We start from the raw sequence: 24,712 nt of genomic DNA, 5'->3' as shown, positions 1-24,712 counted from the left end.
CATACTGCTAGCAAGAATTAGTATCTCGGGGGTGGCGGGTAGCGGTGGGATGAATTGGGAGATTGGGATTGACATGTATACAGGAATATGTATAAAATAGATAACTAATAAGAACCTGCTGTATAGCTCAGGGAATTCTACTTCACTTTGCTGTACAGTAGAAATGAATACAACATTGTAAAACAACAATATTCCAATTAAAAAATTTTTAAAAAGAATTAGTATCTCATTTTTTACTGACATCAGGCTAGGCAAAAGAAAAGTTTAGTGTTTCTAGACTCTAAGGAAATAAATATTGATGGCCACAGCGGGTTTAATTGATAACCTGAAAATGAGGGGAAAAGGAAAAAGTGATAAAAACCAGATTTAAAATTCCGAAGTCACCGATGTCTGGTGGCATTTGGTATAGAGACAAGCAGCCTGAATACCCTCTAGTACAGGGGTCCCCAACCCCAATATCCTCTAGTACAGGGGTGCCTCTAGTACACGGTACCGGTCCATGGCCTGTTAGGAACCGGGCCACACAGCAGGGGGTGAGCGGTGCGCAAGTGAGTGAAGCTTCTTCTGTATGAAGCTTCCAGCTCCCCTTCGCTCACATTCCCATCTAAGCTCTGCCTCCTGTCACAGCAGTGGCGGCATTAGATTCTCATAGGAGCGTGAGCCTTACTGTGAACTGCGCATGCGAGGGATCTAGGGTGCGCGCTCCTTATGAGAATCTAATGCCTGATGATCTGAGGTGCAGCTGAGGCGGTGATGCTAGCGCTGCGGAGCGGCTGCAAATACAGATTATCATTAGCAGAGAGGTTTGACTGCACAGACACCATAACAAATAAATTGCCTGGACTCATATCAAAATCCTACCAGTAAGTGGCAAGTGAAAACAAGCTCAGGACTCCCACTGACTCTGCATTATGGTGAAGTATATAATTATTTAATTATATCTTATAATGTAATAATAATAGAAATAAAGAGCACAATAAACGTAATGCACTTGAATGATCCTGACACCATCCTACCCCACCCCACCCCCACCCCCGGTCCGTGGAAAAACTGTCTTCCACGAAACTGGTCCCTGGTGCCGGAATGGTTGGGAACCACTGCTCTAGTAGATTTGACTACAACACACACTGTAATGATTAATATTCAGGTTATCAAGAAAGTTTTGTGATGTAGCCGTATATTCTAATTCAAAAGACAGGGAGATGTATATACAATTAATATACCCTTCATGGTTATTTTTGAAAGTTTTGGTATTTTATGGGTTTGGCTTCCTTCATGGGTAAAATGCACTTGGCCAGAAAAGCTCTTTCTCCAATGACTAAGGTTGCCAGGTTTAGCAAATAAAAGTTCGGGACGTGCAGTTAAATTTGAATTTCAACAAAACAACTAATCACTTTTGGTATAAATAAATCACATGCAATATTTGGGGTTTACTTACATCCTATGCGATATTTGGTACACACTTATACTAAAAAACACTGCTGTTTATTTGAAATTTAATGTAATTGGGTATCCTGTATTTTATCTGGCAACACTACCAGTGACTCAGAAGGAACCCAGTGTTACATCTCAGAGTTAGCACATTCTGGAATTGTTGCATTTGAGAAAGCCTGGCTGATTCTATGAGTCAGCTCTACAGAGCTTTTCAAAAGAAATCTGTAAACTTTAGGATAAAATAACCTCCTAAAACATTAGCTTACCTCTGAAAGTCTCAAGTCAAGCTAGATTAAAGCTTGAAATAGACCTGCAGGTATGCAAATAGAGATAAGCTCTAGGACAATAGGTTATAAGGAGTAAATTAACTCATTATGGTCCCTTGCAAAATCACCTCCTTTGAACTGAATTCTATTGTGAAAACTTTGGCTCTTACTAATGGAAGCCCCAGGAAAGAGTATTGTGACAGTCGTTACTGCAACTGCCACAGAATGTTGTTGAGGACACTGTGCTCTGCTGTCCCCCTTCAAGCCTGACCTGCCCGCAAGTCTTGTCCAACTCTCCTGGGCTGCTCCCTTTTCTAGAAACCTCCCTTTTAGCCCGAATTCTGTTTCTATAATTGTCTGTGTTGTCCTCTCGCTAGATTCTTTAAAGGACTGGGAATGTATCTTTTGACTTTGTATTCCTAGTGGTAGAACATTGCCTGGCCTGCAGTAAATACACAATATGTGTTTGAAAGGATGGCAGAGAGGATAGCTGGATGGATGGATGAATGATTGATGGTTAGATGGATGGATTATACAGTGGAAAATATTACATTGTGTTTACAGAAAGGAAAAAATTAACTCTTCTACTTGTACAAGAATATTTATATTCACTTTATTCATATTAGGTAAAAACTGAACAATTCAATGTGTCCAAATAGGAGAATGGATAAACAAACTGTGGTATATTTACTCAATGGAATTCTACTTAGCAATAAAAAGGAATGAACTACTAATACACAACAGGGATAAACTTCAAAAATATTAATATTATGCTACGTAATAGAAGACACACAAAAGAATACATACTACATGATTCCATTTATGTGAAGATCTCAACAGGCAAAACTGATTTAGGGTGGAAAAACATATGAAAAATTTGTCTGGGAGGCGGAAGTGGGTAGGGATTGACTGGGAAGGGACATGAGAAAACTTTCTGGGTAACGATATTGTTAAATATTTTGATAGTTATTTGGGTTGCCTTACGTGCATTTATTTGTCAAAATACAAAAAATGTACACGTGATATTAATGTGTTTCACTGTAATAAATTTTACCTCATAAGAAGAAAAGTCTGTAGACAAATATTGAACTCAGGTTACATTCAGAAGTATTTAGGAGAAGTAGAGTAATATTTGCAATTTGCTTTGAAATGCACCAAGAAATAGAATGGATTGATGGCTAGAAAGAAGAATACATCAATATAAGACAAAGCAGGTACAATAAAATGTTAATGGTAGAATGTAGTAGTGAGTATACAGGTGTCCAGTGTAAAATGCTTTCAGTTTTGCTATGTTTGAAATTTTTCATAATAAAATGTTGGGATAAAAAGAAACTTCTGGTTCACCTGTCAGCAGGCTTCACTTAGAAAGAACTCTGATGTTCTCTAAAGATGTTTGAGAACTTTTCTCAGGGTGAGCAAATTACACCTGAGGCTTTTTGGGGTATTGGTCCCTCTCTCATAAGAACCCCACATACCATTTGGCCAAATTGAGTACACCTGGTGAAAATTCTACTTAGTTTATTTTCTATCAACTCCAATGATTCCAGCACTTTCTCCTCTGAAAACATAGTATGTTTACTTAGAAGTAGGAAGAACTCCATCCCCAGGGCTCCTGTCCCTTCTCCTGCATCCATTGGTTTCGATCCTTTACTGTCAGACTGAGGGAGGTGTCAGCATTGATAAAAAGTCGATTAGAGATGACTGACCGCTGAAGTTTGTGCCAGGTGGAGCTGCTCCCTCCTGCAGAAGTAGTGTGTCTAAAGATCACTCTCCCTGACACGTTCCTGTAGCTGCTGAAGGAGAGGATTTACTTGGGGGAAATTTAGGCCTCAGGGGGACTTGAACATCATGCTCACAATTAGAAGTGACATGTGACCCAGGATTAAAAGCTGACTGCCAGAGAAAGCAGTAAGCTGATTCTTTTGAGTTGGTCAGATTCAGGAAAACTGCCTTTGTAATTCCATCAGTGAAAGGTCCAGAAAATTTTCAGGGTGATCAGTTAAAAAAAAAAGAGGTGAAGATAAGGAATCCCTTCTAAAAACAAACAAAAAAATGTCACAGGCTCCCTATAAAGAGAAGACAGAAGGGTAAAGAGCTCAACCACATGGAAATTATCTGTGACTCTGTGTCTCGCTGTGGCTGTAGCATGTGGAAGGTAAGTCACAGTTGGAAACTTCACTCTCCAACTGCAGAGGCTGCCTCCATCAAGGGAGTTGCACAATCAAGATGCTGAATATTCCAGCACTCTCCTCAGGAAGTCTGGATCCTGTGACCTATTTGGGGACAGATTTAAGCTTTATCCACTAATGACCTTGGGTAGTGCATCCCATACACCCGGAGGTTTTCAAACTGACCCTGGACAGTATATGAGGGATCACTAAAGACAATTAAAGGGCAGAGTGGTATTATGGGCAGAAATGCGTCCCCCCAGAATTCACATGTTGAAGTCCCAAACCCCAGTATCTCAAAATGTAACCATATTTGGAGACAAAGTCTTTAAAGACGTGATTAAGTTAAAATGATGTCATTGAGGTGAGACTCTAGTCCAATATGACTGTTGTCCTTACAAGAAGAGGGAGAGACAGCAGGGGCACATGCACAGAGCGACAAACAGTGTGAAGAGCTGGCAAGAGGGCCACCATCTACAAGCCAAGGAGAGAAGCCTCAGAGAAAAACAACACTCCCAGCACCTTGATCTTGGACTTCCAGCCTCCAGAACTGTGATAAAGTAAATATTTTGTTATGACAGCCCTAGCAAAATAATCGAGGTGGGGCTTGGAGTAAAAGGTTTTCCAAGTTCCATCTTTGAATGTAAGCTGCATAGAGGCAAAATCTGTGGCTTGTTTGCTACAGTATTCCAAACACCTACGATACTCATTGACCAATAGGCATTAAATAAATAACGGATAAATAAATTATATTAGATTTTCCAGGGAACTCTGTTATTGGAAGTTCACTACCAAGCACAGAGCCATTTAAATTTACAGGTTGGCCCTTGATATACTTCTATGGCATTGATTACAGTGTGCAACTTACTTTGATTTCAGAAAATGTGAAAATACAGGCAGTAATAGAGAAAATAGAAGTCTTCTGAAATCCCAATCCTAAGATTTAACTATTATGAGCATTTTTGGTTCACTTTCTTAATTCATAAAAATATATACATAGGTAAGTTTAAGACAAATTGTAAATGCAGTATATTTTCTTCTTTTTTACAGATGATTACATTTTCTTATTTTATTATATATTTTCTCAAATGAGATCTTTAACATATGCATATTATTCCATCATAAGGAGGAAATGTTCAATCATCTAAAAACTGACTGAAACATAACAGAAAGAACGAAGTGAATCTATGTTCAAAAAAATCAATTTTTGAAATTATTTTTAAGGATGCTAAATATTTTCCTGTGTTTTAATTGGATATTTGAATATTTCTTTTTTTTTTTTTTTTTTTTTTTTTTTTTTTTTTTTTTTTTGGTACGCAGGCCTCTCACTGTTGTGGCCTCTCCCATTGCGGAGCACAGGCTCCGGTAATATTTCTTTTTTATTTTATGATTTCTTATTGTTTTATGTTTAGAAAAAATTTCCCCATACCCAATTTTCTCCATAACAGTTAATTAATCACTTCTATTTTCTTTGGGGTATTTCCATTATCAAAACAATATATGTTCATCATACAAATTTTGAAAATATTTGAAAGCTGAAAGAATAAAAAAAGTCATCTATAATATTCTGATCTTTTATTGTTTTCCTTCCCATCAATTAGTAGTGTATATTTTTACATATTTGCTATCATATAGTATCTATAAAATGTATATATTAATTTTAAACTTATCTAGATTATAAATGAACATCTGATCACTGTATAAAATCTGGAGACTGCACAGTGCTACTCGGAGAAAATAAAAACAACTAAATCCCAATCCCCCAGGCAGAGCCACTGCTAACATTTAGTATACAATATTTCCTTCCAGGTCTTTGTTGTATGTATTTTTACATAATTACAGATGTGTAATATGCACAAAATTATACTGATTTTAATCATTTTTTCATCTAATATTAATACATATTCATGGTAGAAAATTGTGTATCTAAATGCATAAAATAGAAAATTAAAATCACTAATAAGAGTACGATTTCAAAGAAAATCACTATTAATAACTTGGCATATTACCTTATAGAGTAATAGTCACATGTCTTATTTGAAATGTAACAAAAGATATACATATAAATCATACATATATGAAGCAATATTCATAGATTTCCTATATAAAGAAATATAAATAGAAGCTTAATGATTAGTATAAACTAATTAAGTCATTTAATGTTTGTTCTTTTCCTCTGTATTTGAGTTTCTCAACTTTGCCCTCCAAATTAGTGACTTCATTTTCTATGGAGCAATTCTACTCTCTACTCTCTCCAATAATGATTTTAATTATCTTTTTGTAAATTAACTTCTTAGGTCAACAGCTCTTTGCAATGTTTTTCTCCATTTATTTTTGTCTTATTATTTTATGCTCACCATTCAGGGCTCATACTGGGTTTTTTGGTTTTTTTAAATTTTTCTGTGGTTTATTTGTTGAAGTTTATTAATTAAACCTTTCATTTTTGATAATTGTGGTTCACATGCAGTTTTAAGAAATAATACAGAGAGATACCATGTACTATGACCAGTTCCCCCCAGCGTTAACATATTGCAAAACCATGTATAATATAATATCCCAATTCTGTATCTTTCTTGTTGTTCTTTTTATACCCACACCAACCTCTGTTTTCCTCTCTCTGTCTCCCTTTACACCTGACCCCTGGCCACCATTAATCTGTTCTTCATTTCTATAATTCTGTCATTATAAGAATATATTATAAATGGAATCATATATCATGCAACCTTTGAAGGCTGGCCTTTTTCACTCAGTATAATTTCCTGGAGATTCAAGCAGGTTTCTGTCTGTGTTTTTGTGTTTTGAAACATTTACATAAATGATACAAAATTGTGGGGAACAAAGTTTAAGGTGGTTCCCATAATCACCACTTCCTAGTATTCATACATTTGTACAATCCCCTCCCGTTGAGTATGAGCAGGACTTGCAACTTCCTTCTAACCCATGGAATGAGGCAAAGGTGATGTGATGTATGTGATTCTGTTTATATGATTATATAGAGGGTAACACCATCTTGCTAGAGACTCTTTATCCCTTGCTGGCTTTGAAGAAGCATCTGCCATGAGGAAGAGGCTGTGTTCAGGAAGCACACATGACAAAGAATCATGCGTGACCTCTAGGAGCTGAAGGTGACCTCCTGTAAAAAAAAAAACCAAACCCTCAGTCTTGCAGCTATACGGAAATGAATTCTTCCAATAGTCTGAAAGAGCTTGGAAGTGAATCCCTCCCCAGTAGAGCCTCTGATGGAACTGCAGCCCTTGCTGATACTTGGGATACAGCTTGGTGAGATACTGAAACAGAGAACCCAGTTAAGCCATGACCACAATTCTGACCTACAGAAACTGTGAAATAATGACTATGTGTTATTTTAAGCCACTAAGTTAGTGGTAAAACCAATACAATAATCTATTGCAACTCCCTTTCCCACTCAATGTTATTTTTGAGATTTGATATATTAACAGCTTTACATAATTTCAATACTTATACAAACCACAACTTCTCCATTCCACCCTTCAAAAAGGATGTATTTCCACTTCTTAGACATTAAAAAGCAAATGCTGTAGAGACTACCCTTATACTTCCTCAGTACATATATAACAGCTTCTCTAGAAAATGTATCTTGAAGTAACATAGCTGGGTCCAAGTATATGTGCATCTTCGACATTACTACATATTGCCAATTTGCTCTCAGAAGTGGTTTGGTTGCATACATTTTTTGTAGAGGAGAGCTCCTGATTCCCTACATCTTCACACAGTATAATCACACTAAGTAATTTTTACTGATGTGATCCTTATGAAATGACAGTGCTTTGTTCCATATCTTTGAGTATGATGAGGTTGAGCTTTTCATATGTTAATTGTTTGGGGGGTTTCCTCTTATAAATAGCTAAGTTAACTATTCATGTCCTTTTCTCTTCTTTCTACTGACCAGCTTTAATTTTTCTTGTTGATTTGTAGGAAACTCTGTTGTATTCTGGATTTTTAGCCTTTGTTGATTTTGAGTTGATAGTTTGTGAATGATTTTTTAAGTTGGTTTATGATAGTATGTCTATATATTTTTTTAAATTTTGAAGTCAAATATATCAAAATTTTTCTTTATACTCTGTATATTTTGAGTCTTGTTAAGAAATTTTCCCTTCAAAATCATAAAGATATTCTAAACATTTTCAAGTTTGCTTTTATTATGAACTTAGAATTTATAGTTTCATAGTGAAGTAAGAATTTACTTTTATCTTTCCTCATGGTTAGCCAATTGTTCAAGCTCCATACATTGAGTAGCTCATTCTTTCTCACTGACATAAATGCTATCTCTGTCAAAGTCCAATTTGATTTTTATATATGTGAATCTATTTTGATATTCTCTATTTGTTACATCTATCTAATATGTCTACCTGTGAGACAATACCACACTATTTTAATTACTAATATCTTAATAAGTCTTGAAGCCTGGTAAGCTTGGTTCCAAACATTGTATGTCTTAAATTTTTACTATATTGTTTTTGACTCTTTATTCACCCATATAAACATTAGGATCAATTTATCAAGTCGAATAACAAATAAACAAACAAAAAAAAATCCTGTTGGGATTGTCACTGAAATTACATTTAACCCAAAAATTAATTTGTGGAGAATTGCCAGCATAATGATATTGAGTTTCCTCTCATTTATACATGGGGGCAGTGGTAGGTAGAACAGTGGTCCTCCAAAGATGTCAGCTTCCTCTGAATATGTTAGGTTGCAAGGCAAAAGGGAATTAAGTTTACAGTGAAATTAAGGTTGCTAATCAGCTGACTTAGAGATGGGGAGATAATTCTGTATTACCTGGGTGGGTCCAGAGCAAACACAAGGTTCTTAAATATGGAGGAAAGAAGTAGAAGAGTCAATGTAAGAGTGATGCAAAGTGAGAAAGACTTAATCAGCTGTTGCTGGCTTTGGAGATGTAAGAGGCCATGAGCCAAGAAATACAGGAAACCTCTAGAAGCTGGAAAATGCAAGAAAATAGATTCTAAGGGCATCCAGAAAGGAAGGCTCTGACACCTTGATTTTAGCTCAGTGAGACTCATTTTAGCCTTCTGACCTGAAGAAGATAAATGATCAATTGTGTGATTTCAAACCCCTATATTTATGGAAATTTGTTACAGCAGCAATAGAAAATCAATACAGGGAGATATTAGGTAGGTAGGTCGGTAGGTAAGTAGGTAGGTAGATGGATTACAGATCAGCAATAGGAAACTAGCATGTATATGTTTATATTTATGGTAATAGTTGACTATCTATTTGCATTTTGATTAGAGACTATTCTCTTTGTGATATGACTTAAATTTATTCAAGACTAGTCTTGAGGCTAAGTATGTGGTCATGATTTTCATCACAGTAATCTCTCATCTGAGTTTAGGGAGGGTCTACCACTATGTGAGATGATGGATGCGTAAATTAGCTTGATTGTAGTAATCACTTCAGAATATATACCTATATGAACTCATCATATTGTACACCTTAAATATAAACAATTTTTATTTGTCACTTTTACATCCATAAAGCTGGAAAATAATGCCATTTATACCAGACACATTCCTTTGATATCTGGCATAAGGCTATGTTGTGTGTGCATAAGAACATAAGATTTACTAAAAATATGTTGACAAATCTGGAGAATCCAGTGGAGTATTATACTCAGTGAATTGTTTTACATAGCATATCATTGACTACTCAACTTATTCTGAAGAAGGGAATCCAAAGTTTTGTCACCATTTTATAGATGGTAAAATAAACAAGGCATGGCTAGGTAAGTGAAAGACATTTCAAAGGCCATTTCCTTTACTCCTTGACCATATTGGTTCATTTCTGTTTTGTTTTTTCAGAAGTCTATTTTCCCCCTGACCATGCTGAATTCTCTGATGACTGGTTAATGATGCCAAGTTGGCAACTTGAAACAAAGTAATTTTAAAACCTGCATTCTAATAATGGGAGCCACTCGCTTTTGAACCTATAACTAATTCAAAAGCAATTGAAATCTCCCAAAGAGAGCACATTGTAGTGGGAAGCAATCCCCCAGCTCCCCAGAGGGAGGCAGTGAGTCAGGCCAAGTCCATCAGCTGGGAATGCAGGCAGAAAGACTCCTAAAAGAGAGGGAGAGAGACCAAAATAGAATGGGGATAAAGTTGATCATCCCATAGTCAGGCTACTTGATTGATCCCCTTAAAAGTCCATGTTTCCACAAAACATGTTTTGCATTGCATGTTGCATTGTTGCATTGCACTATGTGCAAGTGGGGCTCATACATTGGTGCACACTTCTATCAATCAACAAATATTGTTTAAGTGCAGGGCATCCTATGTACTGGAGAACAATAGAGACTATATATATAACTGCTCTATATAGTTTTGAGCAGCCCACCATGGTTTCTTTAAAGATTTACTGAGTGACTTCAGTGTGTTTGATACAGTGCTATATAGGCTTCTTCTACCAATATTGAGATTTCATGAAGATGTACACATGGAAAATAACAATTACCACTAAACATAAGTGTCCTTAACAAAATATATGGAAAGGAATGGGAAAAATCGGCTCTAGCAGAGTAAATGTGTGACAACTTACAGAAAAAAGAGATGCTATTTGAATGAGCTAATTCCCCAAAGCTATGAAAGATAGTGAAATATCAACTGATTTAGAGATTTTGCTTCTTTGCAGCCCTTTAGACTATCCATATGGCTGGCTTATTGCTACCAAGAAAGGGAAAACAGTTTTCACTGCTCAACTCCAAATTTGAATCCAGACTTATAAGTCTACAGCAAATAGTCTTAAGAGTTATGCTTTCAAAGGAGAGAAAAAGGCTTTCTTAGACCTCCCCAAACTACATGTTTACATGTCAGGAAGTAAAACTTGGAAAGAATAACCATATAGTATGTCTTGAACATGGAGAGGCATGAAAATGGTGAAGGGAAATGTCTCCACACAGGAAGGGTTCAGTCATCCCTGTGCTAAAGGGGGACAAAAGAAGGTAAAGAACAAAAGTTTAACGACTAACGCCTTCCTCTTCATGCCTTCCAGGAGGAATAAACCCCAGTGGGCAGGAGTTGAAACACGTAGATCAGAATGCCAAATGTCACCATGAGGATACATAAACTCTCCACGGCATTCACATGCTCTCTTAGCAATGAAGTAAGACAGGACGGATAGAAAACTAGGTGCAAAGAGAAAGATCATCATGATGCCTGGGTCATCAACCAGAAAAGAGAGAGGTCAGGTTTTAAATGGGTAATATATCCTTAATTGGCAAGAAAAAGTATTGTTCACCAAAAGAGTTCCTGGTGGTTTGAAAGCAAGAGAGATCGGTTATAGAAAATAAAAGATACTTGCATTCACTTAGAAATAAAAAATAAGTAATTTAAAACTCAAAGTCAAATATTGGTGAAATGGGGAGCCCTTTGACGGTATGACAAGGGAACCTTAAATTATCTAGATACTTAACCAATCAAAACTTCTCTTCCTTTGGATTCCCTAAAGAGCATAACAGTAGGTGGGAAAAGAATTTCTTTGCCCCTAACCACAAAACAGAGAATCACATTAACCTGTGATGGATCCAGTGGAGACTACTTTTTTAAAGATGATTAATTCCAATGGGTTTCACACCAAACCATGTCACTAGGGTACAAGAAAAGGTGACCAATACACTAGCTAATTCCCAAGAGAGTGTGCATCAGTCCTCAGTGCCCAGTGCTGAGTTAATCCAGAGTGGATAGGGGCAGTGATGCTTTCTGGTTGCCATGTAGAAGCAAAGAGATAGAAGCCTCTGATGGTGAGAACACATGTGATGATGCCAGATGAGCCCTAAAGGAAACTCCTGCTGCATGGAAGAGTGAGAAAGCCAGCCCCACTTTCTCAAACTCATTTAATACACAATGACTCCATGCACAACTGTTTCCAAAGATAGCCCCAACAATTCATTCTTTTCTCCTTTGCAATAGGAATGTGAATTTCCTGCCATTGAGAGGTGGTTTATTTCCCCTACCTTTGAGCTTGAGTTAGGCTGGCCTTGTGACAGTTTTGACCAATAGAATATCAGTGGAAGTGATGCTGTGCAGGATCCCAGCCCACGCCTCAGTAGACCTTGCATTCTCTGGCTTTGTGCTCTTGGATCACTACCCTGAGACCATCATGTAGACCACCAGTCTAGCCTACGAAAGGTAAGAGTTCACATGGAGGTAAACTCAATCATACCAGATGACATCCATCTAAAACACCGATTGCCAGACTTAAGAATGAGACCATAAAATTTCTTCCAGCTCATTGAACCCCCCAGCTGAAGGCAGTAAGTTATGTGAGCGCAGTTGCCGCCAGCAGAGAAACTTCCCAGCCAACCCACAGAATTATAAGAAAACATAGATTGTTGCTGTTTTAAGTCACTAAGTTTTAAGGTGGTTTGTTATATAAGAATAGACAAATACAACGACTAGCAAACATGGTTTATTTCCTGTATCTGACCTTTGTGATCAGCATCCTGGATTCTAGAGAGTGATAGTAGGTGCACCAGTAGAGGTAGAAAGATGGGCAGGGAAGGATAAAGCAAAGCAGCAGCTACCACCTGAGCAATCAAGAAGAGACAGATTTGGAATTAACTAATAGATGTTGATCAGCTGGATTCTGCACGGGACAAGTTCAAGCTTCCTTTTTTTTTTTTTTTTTTTTTTTTGCAGTACACGGGCCTCTCACTGTTGCGGCCTCTCCCGTTGCGGAGCACAGGCTCCGGAAGCGCAGGCTCAGCGGCCATGGCTCACGGGCCCAGCCGCTCTGCAGCATGTGGGATCTTCCCGTACCGGGGCACGAACCCGTGTCCCCTGCATCAGCAGGCAGACTCTCAACCATCTGCGCCACCAGGGAAGCCCCAAGCTTCCTTTTTACTTTGTTTCTTGGTGAGTGCAAAGAGAGGGGCACTAGCCTGGGAATCAAGATCTGTGAGTTCTAATTACTCACTGTGACCTTTAGATGTCTCACACAAGCCACCTGTGCCTCAGTGTCATCACCAGCAGAATGTCCTCAACCACACTGACTATTTCACAGCAAGGGCTGCTGGGAGCTTCCAATGAGAAAAACTACGCCAGAAATCGCAAAGCATGATGCAAACTTGAGACATTGCTATAAATTAGATCCAATATTAATAATTAGATCCATTGCTATTTATTGAATCCACAACTCCCTCAAATTATTTGATGGGATTAAAGGAAACATTTTATAACTGAAAACCATCGGTACTATCATCTCACAAGTACATGCCTTTACAAAAATTTGTGTCCAGAATTGGAACCCAGAAAACAAAGATCATGATGTCCCAGGAGCATCCCTCAGCCACAGAAAAGAAGAGACTTCTTTGAAACATGAATCATCTGAGCCTCCTGGCCTCGTTTCCAGATCTAGAAAATTTGAAGACATGGAGCACTATTTACAGAGCTCTTGTCATGCTCCAGGGATGGAAAATAAATAGAATTAGCCCTCACTCGTCACCTACTATGTGCCAGGTACTCTATGAGATATTTTCTATGTATACTGTTTATTATTCCTTCCAACCACACTGTGAGTTTACAGATTGATTTTTAAGGAGGTAGATAATATTATAAAGTGCAAAGGAGGAATATAGTAAGATTAGGACAGTTTCTGTGTATGATAGAGAATATGAGGTAGTTTCAAAGGTTAGGAAAAGTTTTAAGTGGAAAATAAAGAGTCAGGCAAAACTTATACTGGAGAAGAAACAAGCATGAAATACAACGTGATAAAATAGGATACTCATGGAGGTACAGTTTGGCGGAGGATACTTGTGCATAGATAGTAGAGGAAGATGAGATTAGAACATGGGACTGGGACTCTCTGTCATGGTTCAAACAGAAAAGCAGAGCCAACAACCAATGGGTCCCCAAAGAAATCAAAGAAGAAATTTTTAAAAAACACCTGGAGACAAATGAAAACAAAAACACATGATCCAAAATCTATGAGACAACAAAAGCAGTTCTAAGAGAGAAGTTCATAGCAATACAAGCTAACTTCAGCAAACAAGAAAAATCTCAAAAAAATGATCTAAACTTACTTTAGTTACCTAAAGTAACTAGAAAAGGAAGAACAAACAAAGCCCAAAATTAATAGAAGGAAAGATCAGAGCAGAAATAAATAATCTCAAAAAAATGATCTAAACTTATACCTAAAGTAACTAGAAAAGGAAGAAAAAACAAAGCCCAAAATTAGTAGAAGGAAAGATCAGAGCAGAAATAAATTGAGACTTTAAAAAGTTTAGAAAAAATTCAATGAAACCAAGAGCTAGTTCTTTGAAAAAATAAAATTGATAAACTTTTATCAGACTCAATAAGAAAAAAAAAAAAGAGAGAGACGGCCCAAATAAATAAAATCAGAAATGAAAGAGGAGAAATTAAAACCAACATCACAGAAATACAAAAGGTCATAAGGAATTACTATGTTATACACCAACAAAATGTTATACACCAACAAAATGGACAACCTAGGAGAAATGGATAGATTCCTAGAAATGCACAATTTCTCAAGACTGAACCAGAAAGAAATAGAAAATATAAACTGACTGATTACCAGTAATGAAATTAAATTGGTAATTTTAAATAAAACCTCCCCCCAAACAAAAGTCCAGGACCAGACTGCTTCACAGGCGAATTCTACCAAACATTTTAAAGAAGAGTTGCCTTATCCTTCTCAAACTATTCCAAAAACTGAAGAAGGAATGCTTTCAAACTCATTTTATGAGGCCAGAATCACCCTGATACCAAAGCCAGACAAAGACGCCACAATAAAAAAGAAAACTACAGGCCAGGATCTCTGATGAATGTAGATGCAAAAACTCAATAAAATACTAGCAAACCAAATTCAGCAGCACATGAAAAAGATCATTCATTATGATCAAGTGGGATTTATTCCTGGGACGTAAGGACAGTTTAACGTATGCAAATCAATCAATGTGATACATCACATTAATTGAATGAAATGAAAGAATCATATGGCCATCTCAATATATGCAGAAAAGGCATTCAACAAAATTCAACATCCATTCATGATAAAAATTCTTAACAAATTAGGCATAGAAGGAACATGTTTCAACATAATAAAGGCCATAGATGACAAGCCCACAGATAACTTCATACTCAATGGTGAAAGAATGAAAGTTTTTTTTCTATGATCAGGAACAAGGCAAGGGTGCCCACTCTCAACACTTCTATTCAGCATAATATTGGAAGTGCTAGCCAGAGCAATCAGACAAGAAGAAGAAATAAAAAGTACCAGAATTGAAAAGGAAGAAGTAAAATTGTCTCTATTTGAAGATGACATAATTTTATATATAGAAAATCCTAAAGACTCAACCAAAGAACTGTTTGATCTAATCAATAAATTCAGTAAAAGCAGAATACAAAATTAACATACAAAAATCAATAGCATTTCTATATATTCATAAGGGTATTTCTTAAAAAGAAATAAAGAAATCAATCCCATTTACAATAGCATCAAAAAATAAAATGCTTATTAATTAATTTAACTAAGAAGATAAAAGACCTCTATGTTGAAAACTATAAGAAATTGATGAAAGAAATTGAAGACACAAAAAAATGGAAAAGTATCTCATGTTCATGGATTGGAAGAATTAATATTGTTAAAATGTCAATAGTACTGAAAGTCATCAATAGATTCAATGCAATTCCAATCAAGATTCCAATGGCATTTTTACAGAAGCAGAAAAAACACTCCTATAACTTATATGGAACCATAAATGTCCCTGAATAGCCAAGGAAATCCTGAGAAAAAGAACAAAGTAGGAGGTATTACACTTCCTGATTTCAAGCAATCTATAAAGCTACAGTCATCAAAACAGTATAGTACTAGCATAAAAAGAGACAAATAGACAAATGAAACAGCATCAAGAGCCCAGAAATAAGCCCAAGCATATACAATCAACTAATATTTGACAAGTGAGCCAAGAACATTCAATGGAGAAAAGACAATCTCTTCAATAAATGGTACTGGGATAATTGGATATCCATATGTAAAATAATGAAACTGGACCCATATTTTACACCACTCACAAAAAATAAATCAAAATGGATTAAATACTTAAATGCAGGCCCTGACACCATAAAACTCCTAGAAGAAAATATAGAAACCAATCTCCTTGACATGGGTCTTGACAATGACTTTTTGGATATGACACCTAAAGTACAAGCAACAAAATCAAAAATAAACAAGTGGGACTACATCAAACTAAAAAGCTTCTGCACAAGAAAAGAAACCTTCAATAAAGAGAAAAGACAACCTACAGAATGGAAAATATATTGACAAACCCTGTATCTGTTAAGGGATTAATATTCAAAACATATGAAGAATTCAAAAACTCAGTAGCAAAAAAAAAAAAAAAAATTTTTTTAATGGGCAAAGGACCTGAATAGACATTTCTCCAAAGAAGATATATGAAAGGCCTACAGATACATGGAAAGATGCTCAGTATCACTAGTCATTAAGGGAATGCAAATTAAAACCACAGTGAGATATCACCTCACACCTGTTAGAATGTCCATCACCAAAACGACAAGAGATAACAAATAGTGTGGATGTGGAGAAAATGGAACCCTTGTGTTGGTTAGATTGTAAATCGGCACAGCCGCTATAAAAAACAATATGGAGGATCCAAAAAATTTAAAATAAAACAAACATATGATCCAGCAATTCCACTTTGGGATATATATCTCAGGTATATTTCCTTGTAATGAAAGGTAACGAAAACACTAACTTGAAAAAATATCTGCACCCCCATGTTCACAGCATCATTATTTATAATAGCCAAGACATGGAAACAACCTAAGTGTCCATCAGTAAATAGATGAATGGATAAAGAAGTTTTTCAGCCATAAAAAATGGTGAAATCTTACCATTTTTGACAACATGGATGGAGCTTGAAGGCATTATGCTAAGTGAAATAAGTCAGACAGAGAAAAAAAAAAAACATATGATCTCACTTATATGTGGAATCTAAATTTAAAAAAAAAAATAGAAAAAAAGATCTGATCTGTGGTTACCAGAGGTGGGGAATAGGTAAGGGAGAAGGAATTGAAGGAAGGTGGTCAAAAGGTAGAAACTTCCAGTTATAAGATAAATAAGTACTAAGCATGTCATGTACAACATGACAAATATAATTAACTCTGTTGGATGTTACACATGAAAGCTGTTAAGAGAGCAAATCCTAGGAGTTCATACCACAAGGAAAATTTTTTCATTTATTTTTTTCTTCTTTCCTTTTTATTGTATTTTTATGAGAAAATGGATATTAGCTGAACCTTTGTGGTAATCATTCTTCAATATATGTAAATCAAACCATCATGTTGTACACCTTAAACTTATGCAGTGATGTATGTCAGTTGTTTCTCAATAAAACTGGAAAAGACAGAGAGAGACAGAAGGAGAGGAGATGGAGGTGGACCAATCTTATTCTTCAGTATAATATGGAGACTGTTAATATATTGGAGATCAAAAACAAGGTAAAGAAAGAAATGAGAGATAACACTGAGTTTTTAAAGCTCCAAGACAAAGAAGGCAGGGATACCATTAACAGTGGCAGCAATCCAGGAAAAGGAGCAAGTTTTAGCAAGAGCTAATGAATGTGAAATCACTTCTGGAGCTTGCAGGTGATGGTGTAACCCATCTGGAAGTCAAAAAGTTAGGAGAAAAGTCAGAGGTTTGAGATATACTCTCTGAATCAGCCTCCTTGGTGGTCATAGACCAATGGTTCAGACCACCAAGAGGAAAAGGACCCAGAAAGAGCAGAGGAGGGTCACTGAGAGCCTGAGAGGAGCACTCAGAGAAATAGCAATATAACCAGGAATGCCAGGTATCCCAGAAATCTAAAAGTGATCATGATGGTTAACTTTATGTGCCAACATCCCTGGATCATGGAATGCCCTGATATTTGGAAACATTATTTCTGGGTGTGTCTATGAGGGTGTTTCTGGATGAGATTAGCATCTGAATCAGTGGACTCAGTAAAGCAAATGGCCCTCGAAAAGGTGGAAGAGCATCATCCAGTCCACTAATGCTTGAAGAGAACAAAAGTGGAGAAAGGAAGAATCATACCCTTTTCTTCTGCCTCACTGCTTGAGCTGGGACATAAGTCTTCTCTTGCCCTGGAACTGAGATTTATACCATCAACTCCCCTAGTTCTCTAGCCTTTGAACTTGGACTGAATTACATCACTGGCTTTTTTCTGGGTCTCCAGCTTGCTAACAACAGATCACAGGACTTCTCAGCTTCTATAATCATGTGAACCAATTCCTCATATGTGTGTATATATATATATATATATATATATATATATATATATATATACATATACATAAATATATACACATGTATACATATATATATCCTATTGGTTCTGTTTCTCTGGAGAGAGCTGTCTAATTCAATGATGTTTCAAGAAGACATAGGTAATTACTTTCAAACATTGAAAGCAAGACCAGGGATAAACTGTGGTTAGAACACCAACTAGGTGGGGGCCAAGAAATGCTGTAGAATAAGAGGTGGACTTTTTTTTAATCAAGACTCCCATTAAACAGTTGAGCTCCCAGGTCTATAAATAGAGTGGGTAGACAAGATATGCAAGGTAGGATGTGCATTACTCCAGAAGAAAAGGAAAATATATTCCAATAGGTGATTTTGTTGATGTTACCCATTAACTATGCTTCCCTGTGTGGGATTTTTGAGGCCACTTAATGAGGGATCCAGATCTGGCTTCTGACACCAATCATGGCAGCAACTTTGAAGACTCTTCACAGAAAACACAAGTATCAAGAGGGACAGTTGCTTAAGATTCTTGAGGAGCTACAGGACAGTTTTATAGAATGGTGGAAGGTTAAGCATATTGCAAGGAATCAGAATGGACAGAACTCAGCCCAAAGCCAGGATGATGTGGTCTCATTCTGGAAACACTGAGGATATGTTGGAGAAGCTGATGAGATCGCAAAGGTGAGAAATCCTGGGAAAACATCAGGGTCCATGGGATTTCTGTATGCGTTTGTCATCCACCCAAAAGGTACAACTCACCCACTGGTCAGGAAAGCTTCAAGTCTTGTTTTCCTCAAGGGAAGCCACATTGTTGAGAAAATCATTCCTCTCTGGAAATTCCTGATACGGATGCCCACTTCTCTAGAAATGATATCTTAATTGACGTTTAATCATTTTCATTTCTCAAATTTAATTATCCTCCCAATTTCCCATCATGGCCAAATCACTCTGCCTGCCTCTGCGTATGTGTGTATGGGTGTGTATGGGTGTGTGGTTTGTGCAAATAAATGTGTACTTGCAGCTATAATGACCTGTGACTTTCCTTCTTGGTCAAAGATAATCATCACAGTATTGATACTACACATGTGAATAGAGCTGAGAACAACATTTTGGTATAGGGAAAAAGCACTGGAAAATATCTTCATGCTTGTGTCTAGGGTAGAATTTCCTACATTTTCTCAGTTTATGACATACTTGTCTCAGTAATAATTTCACTGCAACCCTAGGTCAAAAGGAAAACCTATTCCCTTTACTAAGTTGTTAGATCCAAACACCTTAATAAGTAGTTATGTTCTAACAACTTAGCAGCCATTTGGAAAAAACAATTCATATAAAGGAAGTCCCCAAATCACCTCCATTACCTGCACTCTCAATCACTCCATTTCGTTCTGTCACTCTTCCCTACCTGAATCATCCTCCTTCCCAGTTCTTTCCCGACACACAGCTCCTATCATGACACAACTCAAGCATTACCCTACCTGCTTCTCATGCCCTCCCTCCGCTCTGCTGTGAGAATTGCTCACACCTTCTTCTACACTTCCAAAAGACTCTGCCCATGCCCTTAACATACAGCATCACAGTTACTCACTGATGATAGACTGCATACCTTAAAGTGAGGGAACATGTTTAATTCATGGCTCTCTCCTCATCTCCTAACAGGGTCTGCCACCTTATAGGTGCTTGGTACATGTTTATTCATTGAGTGAATGATTGATGTTACCAAACTCACCAAACAACTTTGAAGTGACAATGTGTGAGAACTCTAGGTGCCAGCATACATATAAATGCACAGCTATCTATACACACGCAAGTCTACATATATACTTGCATTTATAATATACATATGCATGTTGACATAAACATCTGCCCACATCCCAGCTGCCTGACTGTTGGTTGCGGGTCCTCTTCCTGCACAAAATACAGAGAGACTAAGTGACTTACTCAAGGTCACACAGCTGGTATGTGGTAGAATTAGAATTCAAACTCAGGCAAATTAGCTCTGGGTTCTTAACTGATAGGCTCTCCTGCCTCTCATTCCTCTTGGCTGAAATTCTTTCTTAGGAGCGTGTCTATAACCCAGAAGTCCTTCCCAAAACAAGTGAAGTGAACCACTTGTACTTTACCCACACCCTTTTCCCTGCTGCCCAATACTCCCTGAGACACCCATCCGCATAAAATCTATGAATTCAACACGTTCTGCAAATGGGCAAGTAGAGCCCTAATCTAGTCCAGGCACAGAGGTACTGATCTCAGCAGAGCACGGCCCCTGCCATGGCTGAGAAGGGAAAACAGAGGCATTGCAGACATTAAGAAGACAATACCCAAGGTGTAATAGAAGCATGGAATAAGACAGAGCAATTCATGCTGTTAAGATCATAGAAGGCCCCAAAGGAGGACATCAGGCTCCCAGAAAACAGAGTTCCTATTCAAACCAGCCAGACTGAACTCATTCCAAAATGATTAGTCTAATTCTGAATGAGGCTGGTACATTTGAAGCAACGTCACACTGCCCCAAGACAAGGGGACAGGGAAACCCACCCAGCTCTGCCAAAGCCTTGAGCTAACTGTTCCCCAACACTACGCCTTAGTTTTCTCCTCTGCAGATGCTCTGTGGAGCGGTCTGGACTACATACACTATCTTTAGCTCTAAAACGTCAGCTCATCCTTTATTAGAATCCAAATATGTGATAAAATATTTATCATGGTTCTCCAAAAATAAGGGGAAGGCATAGAATTTAAAGTGATTGTATTTATTTTAATTTTTGGCAAAAGAACCTGGAGGCCAAGGGAAGAGGTCAGTGGCCAAAGAACCCACAGGGACACAGTCTTTCATTCCCGACCCATCACTCTTCTTGAGCAGCAGAACAAGAACACTCAGATTGCTCCCTGCTGCACCCATACTCCAAAACTTACCCCGTGATGAGCAATGCTTAATATCACTGAGCATCTCCCCATGTGGCCAGAATTGTGCTAGACCCTTCATATCTATGTTGCCTTACTTCACCTTCTCAACAACACTGTAAAGAAAGGGTTATCCACGGGGAGTGGGAAGGGTAAGCTGGGACCAAGTGAGAGAGTGGCATGGATATATATACACTACCAAACGTAAAATAGACAGCTAGTGGGAAGCAGCCACATAGCACAGGGAGATCAGCTTGGTGCTTTGTGACCACCTAGAGGGGTGGGATAGGGAGGGTGGGAGGGAGGGAGATGCAAGAGGGAGGAAATATGGGGATATATTTATATGTATAACTGATTCACTTTGTTATAAAGCAGAAACCAACACAGCATTGTAAAGCAATTATACTCCAATAAAGATGTTAAAGGGCTTCCCTGATGGCGCAGTGGTTGAGAGTCCGCCTGCCGATGCAGGGGACACGGGTTCGTGCTCCGGTCCGGGAAGATCCCACATGCCGTGGAGCAGCTGGGCCCGTGGGCTCGTGAGCCATGGCCGCTGAGCCTGCGCGTCCGTTGCCTGTGCTCCGCAACGGGAGAGGCCACAACAGTGAGAGGCCCGCGTACCGCAAAAAAGAAATGAGTCAATAATAAGGGATATGATCTGAAGACAAAGCCCAGGGAACCCCCAGACTGTACTACCTCAAAGCTTTCACAGCATATTCTGATCCCCTGTTAAAAACACAGCATGCAAAAAGGAACGAACTTGTATAATTCCCTTTCGATTCCTATTTGCTGCTGCCTTGCTCTCTCTCAGTTGCTGCCCACAGCTGTTTTTTTGTTCTTGTTGTTTTTTGTCCTCTTCCTTTTTTCACATTTGCTCAAGAAAATGCCTGCCCTGGTTGCAAACACCGAGAAGGGCAGCTCCTGGCTCCCTTGAGCGTGGGATAAGGTATACAGAGCATCACACTTACATTCCACAGTTTGTTAGACCAGCCATTCAAGAGCCAAGGTGATGTGTATCAGTGTATGTCCTCTGAGAAGCAGGCACCAAGGTGGGATCAAACGTGCAAGAGGTTGATTGGGTGACGCACCTGTAAAGGATAAAAGGGAGAGGGAATGGGAGTAGATTGGGGAGAACCTTCAGACTGGAGGGAGGGAGGGAGGGAGAAAATCCTCCAAAGGGATAGATCTGTGGAGAATCATCCTCAGCCACAGAGTTCTCCACATAAAAGATGGCACTAATATTGATGGAATGAGTGAACCATCTCCGTATTTCATCTACTAACCTTTGATCTAATTGAGGTCACTCATTCAGCAAGCAGATACATGCACCTACTATGTGCCAAATATTATACTAGGTGCTGGAGGTGCTGAGATACTTTTCACAGTTCCTGCCTGCAAGACATAAATAGTGTGAAGACACTCAGGGTAATCAGAAATGTGAGCGAATGTTTACTTTTCTAAGTGCTCTGATAGCAGGATACACAAGATTTTTAGATGATTGCTATGATTAACAGGCATCTATTGCAAGAAACACAAAACCCAACTCAAGTTGGCTTAAATAGAATGGTTATGCTCTTATAACAGAGTTGTATTTTCCTCTCTTTCTGTGTTTAGAAAGGGCACCTGCAACCTAAACATTCTTATTTACAGAAGCTTCATATTCATGCACCAGCATTTCTATTTTTCCTACCAAGGCCACTAACACTACAACCTTGATAGTCTCCTTCCCAAAGTGTAAGAGGAAGCTGACTGACCAAGTGGATCCTCTACTATGCCCTTCATCCCACCTCAACGCATTTCACATTTTAGAGTTTGTTATTAACAATGCCTCAATTTATGTACCAAGTTCTCTATCATTTAAGATGCCTTGAGTTGTAAATAATAGGAAATTTTTACTCAAATTGTTTTTTTTTTTTACTATAAAGAGGATACATTGGTGAAAAGTGAAGGCATTATTATTGAATAATGAATGTATTGATGTAGGTAAGTGTTGGTTTGATTCAGCAGCTCAACAATCTCATCATTTCCATCCCTCTTCTGCTTCCCATGGTGTCAGCTTCATCCTAAGGCAGGTTGCTTTTCATGGTTACAAGATGGCTGCCAACAACTACCAAAGATCCATGCTTTCTTGAATTATACCAAGACAGATGGGGAGGGGATTGCTACTAGAAGCTCTCTAACAATAATTAGGAAGAACAATTCCAGAAACTCGTAGAAAACATCTCTTCTCATTGCATGAGTCCAAATGGGACCATGAGCCCAGCCCTGAACCAATCACCATGGCCAGGAAATGTGGCTTTACTAATTAAAATAGCCCTGAACCATATACAGGATTCAATCTTTTTCCCCACAAAGTCTATGGACTTGGATAGAAAAGGTGTTGATATTTGAATAAAAATTGGGATTTTTATAAAAGTGGATGTTAGGGAGATAAACGTAATTTCCACTACAATGATAATAGCAATAATGACAGCAAACATTTACTGAACCCTTCTATGCATGAGGCCTCTCTAAGAGCTAGTGATCACTAGCATGGAAACATCAATGTTCGCAGTATGTACCACAAGAAATATAGCCAGAGAAGACTGAGCCTCGTCCTTCTGCAAGACTCCTGCTGAAACAAAATCCCAGCAAGGCTCAGCTGAATCTCCTCCACCTCTTCCCCCATCTCTGAGCACCCATACTTCACTGGTTTGTTTGCTTGAAGTGTGAGTCAGACATAATTACTGAATTTAGGCAAGATCCTGAAAGGACAAAAAGGCCTTTTTACCCAAAAACATCATTTGTTCTAATGAGCCTCACTCATCACGTCCTGACCTTGGAGCTCGATTAATTTTTCATAAGAAAAGTGCTGGTGCATCTGACCCCTGCTGTTGAAGAGAGTCCCATTAAAAAGTCATCGCCTCCCTCAGCAGGAACGTGACTGGAAACTGTCTGTAAGGACTCTATACTCTGGCACTGAAGGCAGGAAACTGGGTTTTCTGAAGCACCTGGGGAAGAAATGGAAATCAGGTTCCACCTGAGCCAGAGTGACCTCCTTGGTTCAGAAGCATCCTTCTGTCACTAGAGTGCACAAGGACGCCACTGGGAAACAAGGATTTTCCTGGAAATTCCTCCCCATCTCTGCCTCCCTTCCCTTGGCTGACTCCTCTTCTCTTCATCCTTCAGTACTCACCCTGGTTGTCTCTTCCTTTGAGAAGTCTTCTTGGCTTTTTCTTCAACCTTACAAATTGTGTACATTCCCCTTACAAATTGTGTACATTCTCTCCACCATACATTTAATGTGTGTTAGCAAAATGGCTTGATTACTTGTCTATGACCCCCCCCTAGTTTATTGGTGCCTTAAGAGTAGGAATACAAGGGCTTCCCTGGTGGTGCAGTGGTTGAGAGGCCGCTTGCTGATGCGGGGGACACGGGTTCGTGCCCCAGTCTGGGAAGATCCCACGTGCCACGGAGTGGCTGGGCCCGTGAGCCATGGCCACTGAGCCTGCGTGTCTGGAGCCTGTGCTCTGCAACGGGAGATACCACAACAGTGAGAGGCCCGCGTACCGCCAAAAAAAAAAAAAAAAGTAGGAATACAGTTCATTTTATTTTCAACTATACCCTTAA

The sequence above is a fragment of the Phocoena sinus genome, chromosome 15 (assembly GCF_008692025.1).
Source record: "Phocoena sinus isolate mPhoSin1 chromosome 15, mPhoSin1.pri, whole genome shotgun sequence".
Taxonomy (NCBI): Eukaryota; Metazoa; Chordata; class Mammalia; order Artiodactyla; family Phocoenidae; genus Phocoena; species Phocoena sinus.
The sequence above is the reverse complement of the archived record's forward strand: the minus strand, read 5'-3'. Positions refer to the sequence as shown.